At 45.1% G+C, this 18500-nt stretch overlaps 1 long non-coding RNA gene across 1 annotated transcript; it reads left to right on the forward strand.

The window, feature by feature from the left end:
* Positions 1-2087: 2087 nt before the first annotated feature.
* On the forward strand, positions 2088-15951 carry LOC123478751 (uncharacterized). Its single transcript, XR_006654060.2, has 3 exons — positions 2088-2220; positions 14477-14593; positions 15748-15951. It is a non-coding gene; the product is annotated as an uncharacterized lncRNA (long non-coding RNA).
* Positions 15952-18500: the final 2549 nt, after the last annotated feature.

The following is an 18500-nucleotide window of genomic DNA, read 5'->3' on the forward strand; positions in this document are numbered from 1 at the left end:
ATCACAGTTTATTTATCCAGTCATCTACTGAAGAGCATTTTGGTTGCCTCCAAGTTTTGGCAATTAGGAATGAATGATAAATAAGCTGCTCTGAACATCCGTGTGCAGGTTTTTGTGTAGACCTCACTTTTCAACTCATTTGGGTAAATACCCAGGAACAGGATTGCTGGATCAGACATTTGTCCTTTTTAAAGCTCCACAGGTAAACTTTATGCTGGGAGGGAAACAGCCAAGACTAGTTGCTCCACCGGACAGACACCCCAGAGCTCAGGCCTCTCTTGGTGGAGACACACAGCATTTCGAGCCCAGGGCTGGGTGTGCCTCACTCTCCTCTGTTCCCGGCAGCGCTGTGGGTGCCACCGGACCCACGAAGGGAGCTCAGTGTGCATTGCCCATGGACCCCAGTGAGCCAAGAAGTGAAGGGCCATGAGGAAACAGGGAGGGACAAGTGAGAAGCCACCATGTCCTCACTTCCTGTAGCAGGACAGAACTGTCAAAGCAAGCTATTCTCAACAGGCTGATATTTGAAAAAAAAAGGGGACTTACAAGATGCATATATACAAATGTCCTTCTTTTATTTTTTTTCTTTAAGATTTTATTTATTTATTTTTAGAGGTGGGGGAGGGAAGGAGAAAGAAAGGGAGAGAAACATCAATGTGTGGTTGCCTCTCGTGTGCACCCTACCAGGGACCTGACCCGCAACCCAGGTGTGTGCCCTGACTGGGAGTCAAACCGGCCACCCTTTGGGTTATAGGCTGGCACTCAGTCCACTGAGCCACACCAGCCAAGGCTAAATGTCCTTCTTTTAGTGTAAAGGGTTGCCATGGAGACCTGTGACTGGGACACCAATTTATGGCTTAGAAGTTTGTCAGTCTCTTTGTATTAAGCCAGGTAGACTTCTGGGCGTGAGCTGGCTCTGGGTGGCAACTGCAGGTCCCTGGGGGATGATGGGGAAGTTTCCTCAACGTGGAAACCCTTCCAGGACTGAAGACTCTACATTCTCTTCCAGAATGGCTAATTAGGCAAGGCAAGCAGCATTTGTCTCCCAGAGATCAAATCGTCTCTCAAAGACTTCACTTATGTGAGCTACCCCAGCCCTAATCTGGCTCTGGCTGTCAGGACTCGGCCTTCAGAGTACCCAAACTCAGACCACCCTCCATAGTCCAGACAAGCGGAGGAGTTCCCAGGACCCTTATCCAGCATGTGTCTGCTCGTAGAAACAACCCAATTAACAAGAGCATTGGCACTGCTGCTGCCTTGCCTGCAGCCTCCACAATGCTGATAACTGCATGTCTCACTGAATGGAGCCCTTTTCTAAACTGTGAAGACCTACACACACACACCAAGTTCCTCCTGAACTGCGTCTTCTGAAACTCAAATGCCTAAGATGGAAACAACAGTAAAACTAACAGGGAGAGACAATATCAGGGAAGAAAATACTGCCTTGGACTCCATGAGAATGTTTCCTAAACTCCAAAGCCCAGAGTGTCTGCTTTCAGGGCTGATGGCAGAGTCCTTGATCGTGTCCTGATGGGTGGCGTAGAAGTGGACCTCACCTTGTGGTGTGACTTTCTTGGATTACAAGTTTCTCGAGGTAAGCAATGGGTCTACAGTTCCTCTCTCAAGGACTATTTCCTATGGGAAACTGATTGGCTGATACTCGGTGACACATGGCTCAGCCTCCGGGTCAACTCCTTCCCTTCTGAGGTTCTGATCAGATTGTCTCAGTGCCTTTGAGAACTTGGCATCTCTTGTCCCTGGAGCATTGTTTTCTGCTGGGGTGGGGGGGGTGCTGCTTCTAGGACACAGCTCAAAACAGCACAGCTCACCCCAGAGACTGGGCTCTCAGGGTCTATTAATGCCAAATTCTTGACGTGTTATATAAAAGCTCTTCCTGTGTCCTCCAAAACAGAAATCCAAGTAGATTAAGAGGTGTGTAGGTTGGGAACTGGCACGAAACACTCAATTTATCCAAAGAGAGCTGATAAAGGACAAGTGCCTGGGAAGACTACTGAACTTGCCCTCCTCCCCACCCCTTCCCTAGTTGATATTCTAATCTGGTCTGAGAGCTTTGTTATGACAAAGCCCTAAACTGTTGCAGAAGAGGAGGCTAAAGCTCTCTGAAGCTTCTTCAAGGCACTTCCCCCTTGTGGATGAGAAGCACAGGCTGGCTGACCTCCTCAGTCAATGAACCAAGACAAGAAAGAAGAGGATGCCCAGGTGAGCTTGAATGCAGAGGCAGCTCAGCAGTCGCCACTTCCTTCTTCACCTAACTCAGGAGAAAATGAGGCACATTCTAACAGAACAGGACAGGGCTAATGGGAGGATGCAGCTTGTGATTCCCAGGACTATGACCCTTAGACAGGGCCCCTCGGAGGTTCCTTTTCATGGTTGCCCATGACGTCAGCTCTTGGCCTCATGCCTGCTCACTGTGCGCAGAGGCTTGACCATCACTTAGCCTATTTACTTGTTTTCTAGATGGTTGCTCTGTCACAGCAGAAGTTTCTAGCAATGTCCCTGAATTTGCTAATGATCCATTGTCATTTTAGTTTCTCAATATGGTAGCTATTCTTTTTGACTCTAGGTAATACCCTACCAAGAAATTCCTTAGTTGTCCATGTCCACAGCTAACTCAGATCTCACAAGTGACCCTCTGCTCGTGGCCTGGTGGACCCAACCACAGTCTGGGCTACTGTCCTGTAGGGCACAGGTGGCAAACACAAGGCCCATGGGCCGAATCCGGCCCTCCACCTTGTTTCTACCCGGCGGCCGTGCCAAGCTCTCGCTTAACTGTTACAGAGTAGTTACATTTATACAGTTCTGAAATTACATTCAGCCCTTTGAAGGCAACCGTGAGGCTGATGTGGCCCCCAGTGAAAATGAGTTTGACACCCCTGCTGCAGAGGGGATGGGGAGGCGTGGGGGGTGGTCAACACAGGGCAGAGTAACCACAAAGATTCTGGGTCTAACAGGCATGAAATCAGATCTAGGCTCCGCCACTTGCTAGCTGTGTGACTCCTCTAAATCTGTTTTCTATCTATGAAGTGAGAATAGCAATAGTCTCATCTCACAGGGGTCTTACAAAAATTAAACAAGATACCACCCAGATAGTGATTAACATAGTTCTGGCTTTAGTATTATGCTATTAGTGTTAATAATAAAATAATAATAAATTTTATTATTATTTTGGTTTTCAGGAGCATAGAATTTGATACATCATGATATACTATCATTATCAGTCCTTCCCTGTCTCCTTCTCCTGCTTCCCTGCCACAGAGCTCCCATTTTTTCCAACATATTTGCTTATCAATTCCCTTGTTTTATTGTCTATTGTCACTATTTTATCACATATACTATGTTAACAATAGCTTGTTTAATTTGACTCTATAAGAAGAGTATTAGCCCTGGCTGGTGTGGCTCAGTGGATTAAGTGCCAGCCTGCAAACCAAGGGGATGCTGGTTCAATTCCCAGTGGGGGCACATGCCTGGGTTGTGGGCCAGGCCCCCGGTGAGGGGCACATGAGAGGAAGCCACACATTGATGTTTCTCTCCCTCTCTTTCTCCCTCCTTTCCCTTCTCTCTAAAGATAAATAAAAACAATCTTTAAAAAAAGAAGAGAATTATCCTCTATGTAGTTCCTGGAAATTATTTTCTTGTTCAGTGTTAACCATCATTACACCAATGTTACTGATATTCACTTATGTTGGTATATGTAACTGTAGTTCATTCATTTGTCATTGCTGTGTAATATTCTATTATGTAAATTTAGTAATTATATATGTTTACAGTCCTATTTGAGAGCATTTGGGGTTTTTTTGTAAACCACTTTATTCAGATATAATTCACATACCACATAAGTCCCCTATTCAGAGTGTACAATTTGATGGTTTTTAGTTTGTTCAGAGTTGTGTGTCCATCACTGTGGTCAATTTTAAAACATTTCTATCACCCTGAGAGGAAAACTTGTATATCCATTAGCAGTTACTCTCCAATCTCTCCAGTCCTCCAGCCCCTAGCAACCATCAATCTGCTTTCTGTCCCAATAGATTTGCCTGCTCTGAACATTTCTGATACATGGAGTCATATAATATGCAGCCTTTTGTGACTGGCTTTTTTCATTGAGTGTAATGATTTTAAGGTTCCTCTATATTTTAGCATGTATTGGGACTTCACTTTATTGCTAAATAATATTCTATATTTTACTTACCAATCTATGAGTTTATGAGCATTTGGTCACTTGTTTAAGATTTTTGCTCTTACTAACAGTGTTACAACGAACATTACACCACGTTACCTCCTGGGCACACATGCCAGAGTTTCTCTGGGGTGCTTTCTTGGGTAGGGCTGTTGAAATGTGGGGAACACAAATGTTCAACACTACAAGTTGATGCCAAATTGCTTCTCAAGCGTTTGAACAGTTTACACTCCCACCAGCAAAATAAAAGGTGCCATTGACCCATATCCTTGCTAATATTTGTTGGTATGGTCAGAATTTCTAGTTTTTGAAAAGCTTGTTTTTTTATTCTATAATTTTAAGCATTCAAACCACTGCTCTACATTCAACTCATTTCTAATAATAAGAATCTACTGGAGATTCTCCTTCCATAATTATCAGTTCTCCTCTGTAATAGATCTAGCTTCTACTTCCTGAGCCAGAATTCTGATGTCACTGTTGGTACTAATGTTCTTCCATCCCAGACGGGCTCATATTTCGTCTCCTGGCTGGTCGCACCCCCCTCTCCCCATGAGAGAGCAGAGAGGCTGTCCTGTGTCCTTGGTCCTCGTAATAAACACCACCCCCCACCACACACGGACACACAAACACATTCACACCCTGGGTCTCTGGACACACCCCGACAGCAGGATAACCGCGCAGGAAGCTGGCTCGATCGCTCTAACTCAGAGAAGGAAACCCAGCTCTTCACTCGCAAAGGCTCATCCTGTGAGTGCTGGGAAGGGAGCGAACCCTCAGGTTTGCTTTTCCGCTGTTAGTCATCCCTCTCCTTTGTCCCATTAAATTCAAGTTACAATGAATATAGCTATAATTCCTGTGCACTGAATTCTCTCCAGAATCTCATTTTATTTACTTGCTATCTCCTTCCCATTAATTAAATTTCAATAGCATTTTCCCTCCAGAGGGCTCTACAAATAATGTGTACAATAAATGCTTCATAAAAAAGGCTAACTCCAGAAATAGTAGAGACAATAGAAGTAGAGAAGAGAGCACAGAAATTAAAGGCACAGAGAACAAAGGCTTTCATGCGGCTGGTGGACACGGAGATGCTCACTGTGCAGATGCCCCTGAAGAAAGACATGCTGCTCAGCTGAGCAGCTTGCCCAGGGAGAGGGTATGGAAGCTCCGTGCCCCTGCCCACAGAACTGGCCCTGTGTAGCTCTTCCATCTGACTGTTCCTGAGTTACATCCTTTTATAATAAACCAGTCATCCAGGAAGTAAATTGTTTTCCTAAGTTCTGTGAGATGTTCCAGCAAATTAATCAAATCAAAGGAGTGGTCATGGGAACCTCCAGTTTATAAACAGTCAGTCAAAAGCCCAGGTGACAACCTGGTCTTGAGATTGGTGTCTGAACTGGGGGAGGGGAGCCAGTCTTGTGGACGGAGCCCTCCACCTATGTTCTGTGCGGGTAGACTGTGTCAGACTTGAGGTGAACTGTAGTACATCCAGCTGGTGTCACCGAATTTCATGGAGTGGGTGACCAGGGGGAGGTATTCAGTGAGCAGTAAGTAAGGAGGTAGAGTTTTCATTCACAAGGGCTTCAGGGAGAGTCTATTTCTCTGAGTCCACATTTCATGTTTGTAACCTTTTTCCATATGTATGGAAGTGGTTATATTATTTTTGTTCTAATTTTTATCTCTTTGATTATTTAGGAAACTGAACATTTTTTAAGGAAAAAACAGCAAAAGATAGTGTTGAAATAAGGACACACTTTTAACAGCTCTGTTGACCTATAGTAAATTGTATATTTTGATAGTGTACAATTGGGTAAGTTTTGATATGTGGATACAGCTGTGAAACCACCACCATAATTGAGATAATTAACATATCTGTGACCTGATAAAGTTTCTCAGGCCCTTACACCTTCTCATTTCCACCCCATCACCCCACCCACCACTCCCCAGGCAACCACGGACCTGTTTTCTGTCTCCATAGATCAGTTTTCATTTTAAAGTGTTTTATATAAAAGAAATAATATAGCTTGAACTTTAGTTTTCTTTAGCTTCTTTCACTGCACTTAACTATTTTACTGTGTTTCATGTTTTGATAGTTCATTCCTTTTTCATTGCTGAGTAGTATTCCGTAGTATTAGTAGTATTAGTAGTATCCACTACCCTTTTTTATTCACTCATCTCCCGATGGACTTTTGGGTTGTATCCAGTCTGGGCTATTACTAATAAACTAACATAAACATTCATGTTCCAGAATATGTGTGGACATATGGTTTTATTTTTCTTGGGCAGGCAGAGTGGCATGGCTGTGCCACATGATTTTAGTTGTTTCAGGTGGTGAGGTAAATCTGGTCCCCATTATTTAATTTGGGCCAGGAGCCTTTTGAGCATTTTTCTGGAGTGCATGTTTTTAAGGCAAGTAAATTGAAGATAAGGTACCTGAGCTCTTGTGCAGAATACTTTCAAAATGTTTACATTCGTACTTTGTCGTTTTCTTTGCCACCACAACGAATTAAGTCCCCCTCCTTCCCATGCAAGGACATTCAGCTATTGCCCTTGTAAGGAATGGGGTTGTTTCCCTCGGAGTAACAGCCTTCAGTCTCAGGGAGTTTATAGTCTAGGGGTGGACGATGAGGTGTGCCAGGCTGGAAGCTTCAGGAAGAGCTCCCCAGGACCTGCAAGCCAGGCTATGTTAGAACACTGTTGGACATGGAGCTGCAGTCTTCATCGAAGCCAGCTCTGAGCCTGACTTCTGCCCTCATGAAGCTTTTATTTTGTGAGACTATTCTGGATACACAGGTACATAAATGAAGCTAGAGAACATGACTGGGGTTTACTAGTAGGCTTAGCTACTAACTAGGGCAGTTCCAAGATGCCTAGATTCCAGGAAGTTCTGTCAGTTTTGTGGTTGCTTTGGGCCCTTGTCCCTCGTCTCCCCTTCAGGGAATTTGTAACCAGTCTAGGAAGGACATGAGTGGCTTCGTCCTACCGCTCAGGGACTTTGTCTTGTGGACCGAATGTGCAAGATCCATCACCCTGCGTGCTCAGCAACAGCCTTCTCTCTATTCCACGGCACACACTAGCCACCAGCCCCCACCCCCCCATCACTGTCTGCTAGACAGTGTACAAAGCAGGACCTCATTTCGGCTTCACTGTATGCTGCAACACATAGCTAATGCTCCCATTATATAGTTAAGGAAACTAAGGCTCAAAAAGTTTGCCCAAGATCATTCCTCTAGTAAATGGAAGAAGCAAGATTTAAAAGCCAGCCTAAAGTAATAATGGCTGATAATTTTCCAAAATAAATGATAGGCACCAAACCAAAGATCCAGGAAGCTCAAAGAATACTAGGCAGGAAAAATACCAAAAAACTATATCATATCATATTCAAACTGCAGAAAACCACAGACAGAAAGAACATCTTGAAAAAAGCCAGAGGTGTGGGGAAATCTTACCTATAGAAGATCAAGGACAAGAATTATATTGGATTACTCATCAGAATCCATGCAAGCAAGAAGAGGGTAGAATGGAATATTTATCTGATACTATTATAGCCCATTTCTTCCTTCTTCTGATTATTTGCACAATGTATCTTTTTCTATCCATTTACTTTAAACCTGCCTATATTATCATATTTGAAGTAAATTTATTATATGTTGTGAGCCAGTATATGGTTGTCTCATGTTTATTAATCTACTCTGCCAATTTATGTCTTTTAAAAAAAATTTTAAAGATTTTATTTATTTTTAGAGAGAGAGGAAGGGAGGGAGAAAGAGAGGGAGAGAAACATCAATGTGTGGCTGCCTCTCGCATGCCCCCTACCAGGGACCTGGCCTGCAACCCAGGCATGTGCCCTGACTGGGGATTGAACTGGCTACCCTTTGGTTGGCAGGCCTGTGCTCAATACACTGAGCTACACCAGCCAGGGCCAAGTTCTGTCTTTTAATTGATATATTAAGATCATTTACATCTAATGTAATTATTGACATGTTAGGATTTAAATCTGTCATTTCTATAATTTTTTCTTGCATGATTTAGGGGAATATTTTTACTAACTCTTTTGTAACTGCAGATATTTTCATAGGTCTAAGGAGAAATAAATTCTATGTTGTATCAGTCAGCATCCTAGGAGGGTGTCTTGCGGCTAAGATATTTATTTTAAGGAATTGGTTCATACAGCTGTGGGGACTGGCAGCTTTGAAACGAGTAGGGCCAGCCAGCAGGCTGGAAGCTCAGGCAGGAGGCAATGCTGCCGTCTTGGGACAGAACTTCTTCGTCTTCAGGAAACCACTGTTTTTGCTCTGGAGGCCTTCAAGCTGATTGGATGAGGCCCCACCCACATGATCAAGGGTAATCGACTTCCTTTAGAGACAACTAATTGTAGCTCTTACCCTCGCTACAAAATACAGGTGTGCCTCAGTTTGTCGTGCTTCCCTTGACTGCACTTCACAGGCACTGCGGTTTTGACAAATCGAAGGTAAGACCCTCCACCAGTAAAAAGGTTACAACACGCTGGAGGATCAGATGATGGTTAGCATTTTAAGTAATACAATATTTTAAAAGTAAGGTATGTACATAGTTTTTTTCTGACATAATGCTATTTCACACTTAATGTGACGTGCTATTTCACACAAAATACCATCGTTTTTTGTAAACATAACTTTGATATGCACTGGGAAAACAAATAATTCGTGTGACTGGTTTCGCTGTGATACTCGCTTTATTGTGCTGGGCTGCACCTGACCCTGCAGTATCTTCCAGGCGTGCCTGTACCTTCACAGCAACACCTACGTTGGTGTTTGATTAAATAACTGGGCACCAGGGCCTAGCCAAGCTGACCCATGAGGCTAGCCATCCCATTTTTTTCTATTTAACTAAGTGTAAAAGCTTTTTAAGTGGTGAAATCACATTTTGGTTGGTTGTTTTTCTGTTCAGCTAAAACAGCAGGCTATCGAACTGGGGGAGGCTTGGCAGTCTCAGGTGTCGACCTAACACTCCATGAACTGGTGGGCTGGGGCAGATTTTAAACCCATACGGTGAAACATAACTGAATGATAGTTTGAAATCACAATCTTGTATTTGATGTGTCTCAAGCATTTTAAATTCCTGTCTTCTGCATCCAAACAACTTTTTGCTATAATTGCTTTATGGAAAAAATCTCATTCCCCGATCTTGGCTCTCCCAGTCAGAATCTGTGCTACCTGTGATGTCTTTTTTAGAGGTAGCATAATTATTTTCCTGATACCAATGTGTGGGCCCTGCAGGAAAGGGGAGGGCAACAAACATTTGGCAGCCACACCTTTCTCCCAATGCGGCAAAGATCTCTAAAGAGGATGCTTACTTCTAAACGGGTCTTTTCCCCAGTGGACACCAAGCCGCCTTGAGCTCAGGCACTGATCAGCTCTGCTCAAGGGGTTCCACAGCAGCCTGCAAAGGAGGCGTGGGTGCCTCTCAGCCAGAGCCTTGGGGCACTGCTGTGTCACCCCAGGACTTTGCAAAACCACAGACCCTTTAAACCAGAACCTTTGAGGGGTGGAACTGAGAATTAGGGCTTAAAAAATTGTTAACTTTTATTTGGAAATAACTTCAAACTTCTTGAAAAGTTGCAAGACTAATGCAAAGAATATCCACCTGTCTGTTATATCAACTGTGAATGATTTAACCTATTTGATTTATAATTTCTCTATACACACACACACCCATTAGATTAGTGACATCATGATCCTTTGCCCCTAAATACCTCAGTATGTACTTCCTAAGAAGAGGAACATTCTCCTCCTAACCACAGAACAGGTTTCGACTTCAAAACATTTTGCATTGACACAGACTTTTGGAATCAGTCTTTTTTAACTCTCTAGGTGAGCTCAACGTACAGCCAAGTGTGGCAACTACTGGGGCGACTGAAACTTGCCCCAGGATCTGGGTTCCTAGAAAAAAAACAACAGAGAAGAGATTGATGGCTCAGACTGGGTTCTATAACTTCTTGAGACTTAAAACAGAGCAAACTGGCCACACATATTACAAAATAGCCACAGGGGTGTAAAGTACAGCATAAGGAATATAGTTAGTGGTATTGTAATAACTATGTATTGTGCCAGGTGGGTACTGGAAATATCAGGGGGAACGTAAAGTATATGACTCTCTAACCACTATGCTATACACTTGAAACAAATACAAAATAATATGGAATGCAAACTATAATTGAAAAATAAAGTTTAAATTAAAAAAAATGGCTATGCCCATGGAGAAAACCTGGGTCTGGGCGATACTCGGGAAAGCTATGTTTGACCCTTGCTCTCCCTCTCTTTTCCTCCACCTCACTTCTCCATATGCCCTGCGGGACTCTCCTATGACCCAGGTTTGTTCCGTTCATTCACCTGGTCATGGCAGGTGATTTATTAATAGTCTAATGTTAATACCTATTGAGAAATGGACAATCTATTGAGAAATTACCCTGAGCTTTATTCAAACTTCTTTAGACTTTTATAACTAAAATGAATATTTCTTATTTCTAGTAATCCACCTCCACAGCCTTTGAAGAAGACCATAATGGTTGGCATTATGTATCAATGTGAATGGGCCACAAGTTGCTCGCATATTTGGTTAAACATTATTCTGGGTGTTCCTGTGAGGGTATTTCTGGATGTCATTAACATTTGACTCAGTGGACGGAGTGCAGCTGATTGCCCTTCCCAAAGTGGGTGGGCCTCATCTAGTCAGTTGAAGGCCAATAGAGAACCAGTCTGAGTGAGGGAGAATTCACTCTCTGCCTGACTGTCCTCCAGCTGGGACATCAGTCTTCTCCTGCTTTCAGAGCTGAACTTGAATAGGAACCACACATTAGTTGTTGGGTGTCTCCAGCTTGTAGACTTGTCTGTTTTCCTCATAACATTTTTTGAGATATCTGAAGATGATCAGGAAGGTTTTATGGATTGTGCCCTGGGACAGTAGAGAGCTCTGAATACTCTGAAATTTGTTGTATTTGCAAATGTGCATTTTTTTCTGGGGAGAGAAACCCATAAACTGGATCAGACCTTCAGAAGGGGTTGGATCTAAAACATTACATGCCCCTGTAGTAGAGTGAAAAGGTCCTGTGGGGCAATGATCCCATTTCTGATCCACCTGCCCTGAACTGGTCACTGGTTCATCCAACAGCAGTTTACTGAAGCCCCTCCATACCTCAGGCCCCGTGGCTCCGAGGGCAACACTCTGCACGGACTGGTTCTCACCTGTAGTCTTTGGTCTTCCACTCGGGGATCAGACTATGCTTTTCAATCCCAACTCCCCTTATTGCTCTCTCTCTGTCTTCAATCTCAAATGGTCCTCACTGCCAATCCCTCTTCAGAGTAGTCAAGCAAGCACTACTCCTGAAAATGGAAATTTTCCACTTTCTCTCCTCCTGGCTCCACCTGAACCCCGACAATGCCCTGGAGCTTCTCAGAGAATACCCCAGCTGAGGCATTTTGCCAGTGTATTCCTCCTACAAGGACTATTTGCAGTTTGGGGGGGAGGATCTTGGGAAGAATGAAAAATCTTCACCAAGCGAGGAGTGCACCTCAATTAGTGACAATGAGACCCAGTGAAATTCGGGTGGAGGAATTGACTGGGGCAGATCAGGCCCCCGCTGGAGCCACGTCGTACCACCAGGGCAGTGTCTTTCCCCTTAGTGGGTTGGCCCTACCTCCAGTAGCCCCTGTGTCTCTGTTGTCCCACACTCCCTGCTTCACAGTCCCTTACTTCTCACCCAGCGCTCTCCCTGCCTGGTCTTTGCCCACACTGTTAAACCTGGCCAGGGTGCCTTCTTTCCACCATCAGCCCAATCGAAGCCTTCATTCTTTTTTCAAGTCCTCACTCAAGTTCCACCTCCTCTGAGTCCCTTGCCAGGTCTCTGGCAGTGGGGCATGTGTCTCTCACCCCCACAGCATCCTGTACATCCGCTCACTTTCATAGCACGTATTTTCACTTAGAAGCTTACTTCTCTTGAATTCTTTAATTACTTCAGATGGAAAGGCCTTACCTCCTCTAGTGAAATTATTAACTTTGGGGCATTTATTTTTCTTTCATAATTGAGAGTTTATTGGGTTTTTGTTTGATTATCGTGATGAAGACGTTATGAGCAATATACACATAATTTATAATGCAAGTACTAAAATCCACAAGGCCACGTAGTTGTAATACTTTCCCAAACAATTATCCCAGTTCCTCTCTGAAATTATTCCAGTTACTCTCCAACAGAAATTTAGAGGAAAACTTTCCTTAAAAAGAGGCTATTAACCACCAGTATTTTGAAATGTTGACAGGTGGCTCTGAATTCCCACTAATTCATAATTTAACATCGTGCACATCACATACTTACTGGTATCCGATTTCTCACAGCAAACTATAAAGGACGGCGTGATGGCTGCCACTTTCTAATGGCTCTGCTGTTTGGGCTGCTTTCATCAGAGGTGGCCTGTTTGCTAGAAAGCCCCATCAGAGGTCACCAGGATCAGTGATCATTTAACACTGTGACAGTGGCTGGGTGTGGCCTGCAGGCTGGAGGGAGGTGGAGGGGAGGAAATGAAATGGGTATGAAGGGACCTGCCTTTCTCCTCCTGGACAGCAGTTAGAGAATGGGCTGGGGGAGAGGGGATGAGCTCAGGTGGTGACTTGAGAAGTAGCCCCAGGGGACCCATGTTCCAACTGTATGCTTTAGCTGAGAGCTGACTTGTCCTTCTTCCCACTTTCAATGATCAGAAATGCAGCACTGTCTAGTCTATCCATCACTCCCTTTCACCTGTCCCTAGTGACCAGTGACATGCATTTGCAAGGTGAGAAGGGCTCTGGGCTGCATAACAGAGGCTTCCTCTGGGCACCATTAGAAGCCCTTAGAGGCACCTCACCTGGAGCTCATTAACGCCTCTTAAAATCAAGGTGGCAGGTGTAGCTGACTCCTATTCTGTGTGTGGTCCACTAAGACCCTCCAGATCTTTGTTGGCTCTGTGTCATGCCCCAGCCTCTCAGTGCCATGTTTGCACAATTTGATTTTTGTGCCCAGCAGTCTTGGAGGCACTGTCTTTATAGGACTGACTTTCCTTGCTCTGCGACCTGGGGCAGGCTCCAGGACCCAGCGGGTGGCAGGTCAGGCTCCTAGAGGGTGGGGGCAGCCCTGTTTCTGTTTCATCCTTGCATACACCTCCCCTCCACAGAGTGGGCATCCAATAATTAATTGTATTGGGACCAGAGCAAACTTGGGAGGGAGCAATGACAGTACATCGACCAGGTATCAGGAGAGAACAGAGGTGTGGGTGGGGGGGGCAGAGCAGCAAGTCAGACTCCAGCGATGACAGATCAGCAGTAGGAACGGACGGAATTGAGCTGGGCGAGGGCAGTATTGTGCCCCACCAATCAAGAAGCCCCAGTAATGCTCAGCACCCACCCCCAGCAAAGCAGGGTGGTGGGGACACTGTGAGGAATGCAAAGTTAAATTGCACATTAAAATACTCACACAGACCGGGTGAAGTAAGTACTGAGCACTATGCAGCAGTCAGCAGGGAAGGACAGGGAAGGAACTAGGCACAGCTGACATGAGGCTGGGGAGGGCTGGGTCTTAGACAGCATCTCAGAGGAGGTGACCTTCCAGCTGGGCTGCAGTAGAGGAGTGGGATTTTGCTTGTTGTCGGAGAAAAACTATAGGCTTGACGAAGGTGACCTGTACCGATTTCCTGCATTCGTGGGTAGAACTGGCGCAAGCATTTAGGGGCGTCCGCCTCTTTACCTTCAAATGACTTCCAAGAGTGATACAGCTTTAACAGATTTGGGGCCCTTGTTGTTGCCAAACCACCTTCTTTTCACTCTTCCCCATGCTCCACTCAAACACAGGCACACTGGACTTAGTAGGAAGAGTGGGGAGCTGGCCCAGGTCCTTAACACATTGCAAGGACTCAGGCCAGGGGATGGGATGGAGTTTTAGGAAGCAGCTTAGCGGCTCAGCTCATTTGAGAGCGTCCCAGATCTGGCTTTCTCAGACAAGGCAGCTGCTGGCTCAGGATGAGTCTGGCCAGCCAGAGGATGAAGAAAACCACAGCAAAGCCAGGAGGCCAGGTCATCCAAAGCTAACCTACAGAGGCCTCATTTTGCTTCTTTTTCCCCTTTCTCTTTGCATTAGAAATGCACTTGAAAGCCCTCCTAATTCAAAGCACATCAGCCCCTTCATTCCTATTTTGGGTCCATGGTTCATACTTTTGTTGTTTGTACATCGTAGAGGGTGGCAATCTGATCTCATTTGTTGTGCACATTCCACCATCATAGCAAACCATCTTTGTGGGAACTGAACCACGAGCACAATCCTTGGCATGAGGAGCAGAGAAGCTGTGAGAAGCCGGCCCTCTGAGGGAGAGAAGAGTTCAGCACCACCCCCAACAGAAGGTGGGGACGGGGCAGGACTGGGAGCTGCACGGGGGGAGGGGGAGGCCAAGGTTTTCAGGCTCTGTACACACTTCCTATCTCAAGTCCTGGTGTTAAGAATGGAGGTGGGACCATCCCTGTGACTGGGTGAGCACTGGGCTCAGTGGGATTCCTGCGACCATGATGCGGGGGCGGGAAGGGGTGGCACCAAGGGAGACGAGTCCATCTCAGGACTGTCTTCCAAGGTTGGAGATGCAGCATGTATTCCGTGCTCTGTGCATTTTAACACTTCATTACCGTTACCTGCGATACAGTCTCCAGTAACTGTGCAGGTTGGCAGGTCTGTAAGCTCCTTCAGGACAGGGGCAGAGAGTATTTTTCTTTTCTGAACCCCACAGTGCTCAGGAAAGCTTTGAGCCTGTAGCAGGCACTCAGCAAAATAAGTAAAAATAAGGACTTGCTGAATCGCCTCACCTTGGACATGATGCGCCTCCAACAATTTTTAGAGCTTTGTAATAAAGTGTCAGAGCAAGAGGGGTGGGGTGGGCGGGGCTCACAGCTGTCCAGGACTTGCTAAGAGGGAGATGGAAAGAAGAAAAGACAAAAAAACCGTTATTTTCTTACTCTCTCTGGGATTAGTACTGAGCACCTTCAGCATCATCTGTGGTATATTGAAGGGACAATATACAGAAAAAATCCCCATCTTGCATCATTTCTCCAAGTCACTTGGGCTGTTCCTCTGCTCCAGTGGGTCCTGATTCCATCATGGACAACGTTCTATTTTCTCCTCAATCTTGGAAGTGTAGTGAGTCCTGGACCTGTCTGTGGTGTGAGAGTTAGAGGGCCACCCTCTCACACACTTCCTCCAGGAAATCCACCACTCCTTACATGTCTTTTATCCGACTGAATGTCCACTGAGTGCAAGATCACTCTGCCCTTCAATGGCCTCTGCTCTCTGAAACGAACTAGAATATTTAAAGAAGAGATGCCTCAAAGGAATGGATAGGATTGATAGAGCAGTCTTAATAAAGTTTCCTTCTCCCAGTTATTTCCCCAAGGTGTTGAAGCCCAGGCATAGTTTGGTTTTGGTTTTTTCCTGCTATTGATTTTTCTGCTTAGCAGCATCTTGCTCAGGGAGAATCCCGACTCTCATTGTCATCTGATTTCCTTCTCAGGAGCTGAACTATCCTATTGAGGCAAATCTCACCGGGGCAATAGAGCTGCTCTCATCGAACCCCCTCTGCTCTGCCCTTCTCCTCTGATGTATTGGAGTGGAAACCTAACTGCTGTGTTGGTCCCCAACACTGAAGGAGCAGAAAGGAGCAGAGAGGAATACCACTCCCAGGCAGTTCGCACCCGACTTCTCCAACATAAGCACATGCCACATTATGAATAATAAAATCATAACTTTGCAACTCTCTCTCTCTCTCTCTCTCACAGTGCAGTTTGCCAACACGATCATGCCACCCCCTACAGCATTATGTAAGGCAGGCACAAGCCCCTCTCTGTGGTCTCCTCCAGCCCCCATAGAAAAAAAAGGGTGTGTGGATTGCGTTGCACCTCAGCCCTCCTGTCTTGGCAGCACTTGGGCTGCACCCTGCCTGGTTCATTCTTCATGTTGCCTCTATAAAAAATATACCGTGTGGGTGGGAATAATTGGGTAATATTAAAATGTCTTGCTTTACCAATTGAGAAAGAGGAAACGAAATGTTCCCAGGAATGCATCCCAGAGGGAATGAACATGTCAGAGACACAAAATGCGTCTTGACCATCTGCTCCTGTATTTAGGTCTCCTTTGCACTTGGGCTATCCCAGCATCAATGTCTGCCATGTGGGCAGGATCCAGCTGGTGACATTCAGGCCATCACTGAACTCTGACTTCAGGGGACACTTCCCTGGGAATGCAGGCAGCTGGCAGCAGTGGCCCCCACAAATCAGCAAGGACATGCCTATTTTCCATCAAGTTCCAACCAGAACTTAGCTGAAAAAGTTTAGTTCCTTTTTTCATTTCTTACTTCCTCTTTTTTTTTTTTTCCCTTATCCATGATGCCCTTTCTTCCAGCCTTTCCTGGCTTTAATTGATTTTCAAGCTCTGCTGGATCCACCTTTCTTCACACTTTCTCTTCTCAACTCTGTCGTTTCCATTTTTCTAGTCACCTTCTGGCATTCTTATCTAAGCATATAAGAGAGAAGAACACAATCCTTCTGTGAAAAGATGACCCACTTTACAGTCAGATTTTCCGTCGTGTGTTTGCAATGACCCTTTCAAATCTCTCCCTATTTACTGACCTGTTCAAAACCACCGATGAGCCAGCAGGCGGCAGGTACAGAGAGAATGAGTCTCTGAGCATTTGGTAGTCAGAACAATGCCTCTTCATAACAATGGCTTTGGTCAAGTGTGAATGGTGTTTGTACACATTTTACATTTTTGGCTTTAAAAGGTGGTTAAATCTTGGATCAGATCCTGTCAGGATTACTCAGCCTTCCTGGGCATGGCGTTAATTTGTGTTTATTCTTGTTCTCTGGACATATTTTTGGATCAAAGAAATACCAAAGCACAGAAGTTCTCAAATAGAGGCCTTTTGAAAGCTGTTTCCATTTACTAGCTCAGTATATCTCAATTGATAATTTTTTAAAAAAACACGTTTTTTTCTGGTTACCTGATACTGGGTATTCCACCCCCAATGCCTTACTCCCCCAACCGCTCACCCAGGGGGAGAGTTTCGGGAAGCAGGGGTGTTACGGGTCTTGTTTACGTGTAGCCCAGCCCCAGTGTGGCACCGAGCACAGAGTAGGTTCAAGGAACGTTTGTTGAGTGAGTGAGTGAGCAAGTGCGTCAACGGAGGTTGCCCTGGAAGGTGCTAGAGGACCATATGCTAGAACCAGGTGCTTCCAAGAATAATTGACCATGTGGAGCAGAGGGAGGATTTGCTGGGAGAAGAAGAGAAAACCAGAGAAAGCAGAACTCATTGTGGTCTCGCCCAGATCCTTCAACCTAGTTCCATCACAAACACACATTTCTATTTAGTATACTAAATTTTACCGGACCTTGCCTTCTTCTGGACACTATGCTAAACTCCTGTGATGACAAAATAAACAGGGCATTGTCCCCGCCTTCAAAGAGTTCTTGGTGTAGTAAGGAAACAAACAGTTTTTTAAACTCAAATATTCTATTTCCATGTATTGAATGTTGTACTAAACTGAATCAATGTTTTATTTTTAAAAAATCTGATGAGCCAGTCCTTTTGAACTACTGTTCTGTGTGTGTCTGTAGTTCCTAACTCTTTGCGCTGGCGTAGCACAAAGACAGCAGACCATTCTTACAGGCACTTCCCAGAGGAGACCCTGAACTGAGTCCATGTCCTTCTCCTCACTTGTTTGCTCTTTGCGCTTTGCATAGGTCAGCATCTTTTTTCCCTAGCTGCACCTGGAATCTTTAATGGGACCTGTCACCAGTTACCTAGCAACCCCTCATTCATATTTGTCACAGAAGGAGCACTCATCTCATGAAGACCTTGCCAGTTTCACCCCCTGACCTCACTGTTACTTTAGGGAAAGGTCCCTTTTATAGAGTTATCCCTGAGAAACAGGCTTAGGCTGGAGGCTGTAACTAATGCATCTAAAGTGGTTCCCCTGTTTAGAAGCACTTAGATGAATGGGCTTGTGTATTTGTGTTCCATTTCCTGCCCTGGCTACCAGTGGTTCTTAGCTGGACAATTTCAGGACTGGCCCAGATGAATGTGATAAAACTTCTGGGATGTCCTAAATTAAATTAGAACAGACCTGAGAATAGGGGGAGAGAAACAATAAAGGTTAACCAGTTAAGAGCAGTGGGCAGAAACAAAAGACTGCCCAAGTTCCGGAGTGGGGGGTGAAACTGACCCGATGTTGGGGTGGCCATTTCCACTCTTATCTGTGGGGAGAACGG

This window comes from Desmodus rotundus, chromosome 3 (assembly GCF_022682495.2).
Source record: "Desmodus rotundus isolate HL8 chromosome 3, HLdesRot8A.1, whole genome shotgun sequence".
NCBI lineage: Eukaryota > Metazoa > Chordata > Mammalia > Chiroptera > Phyllostomidae > Desmodus > Desmodus rotundus.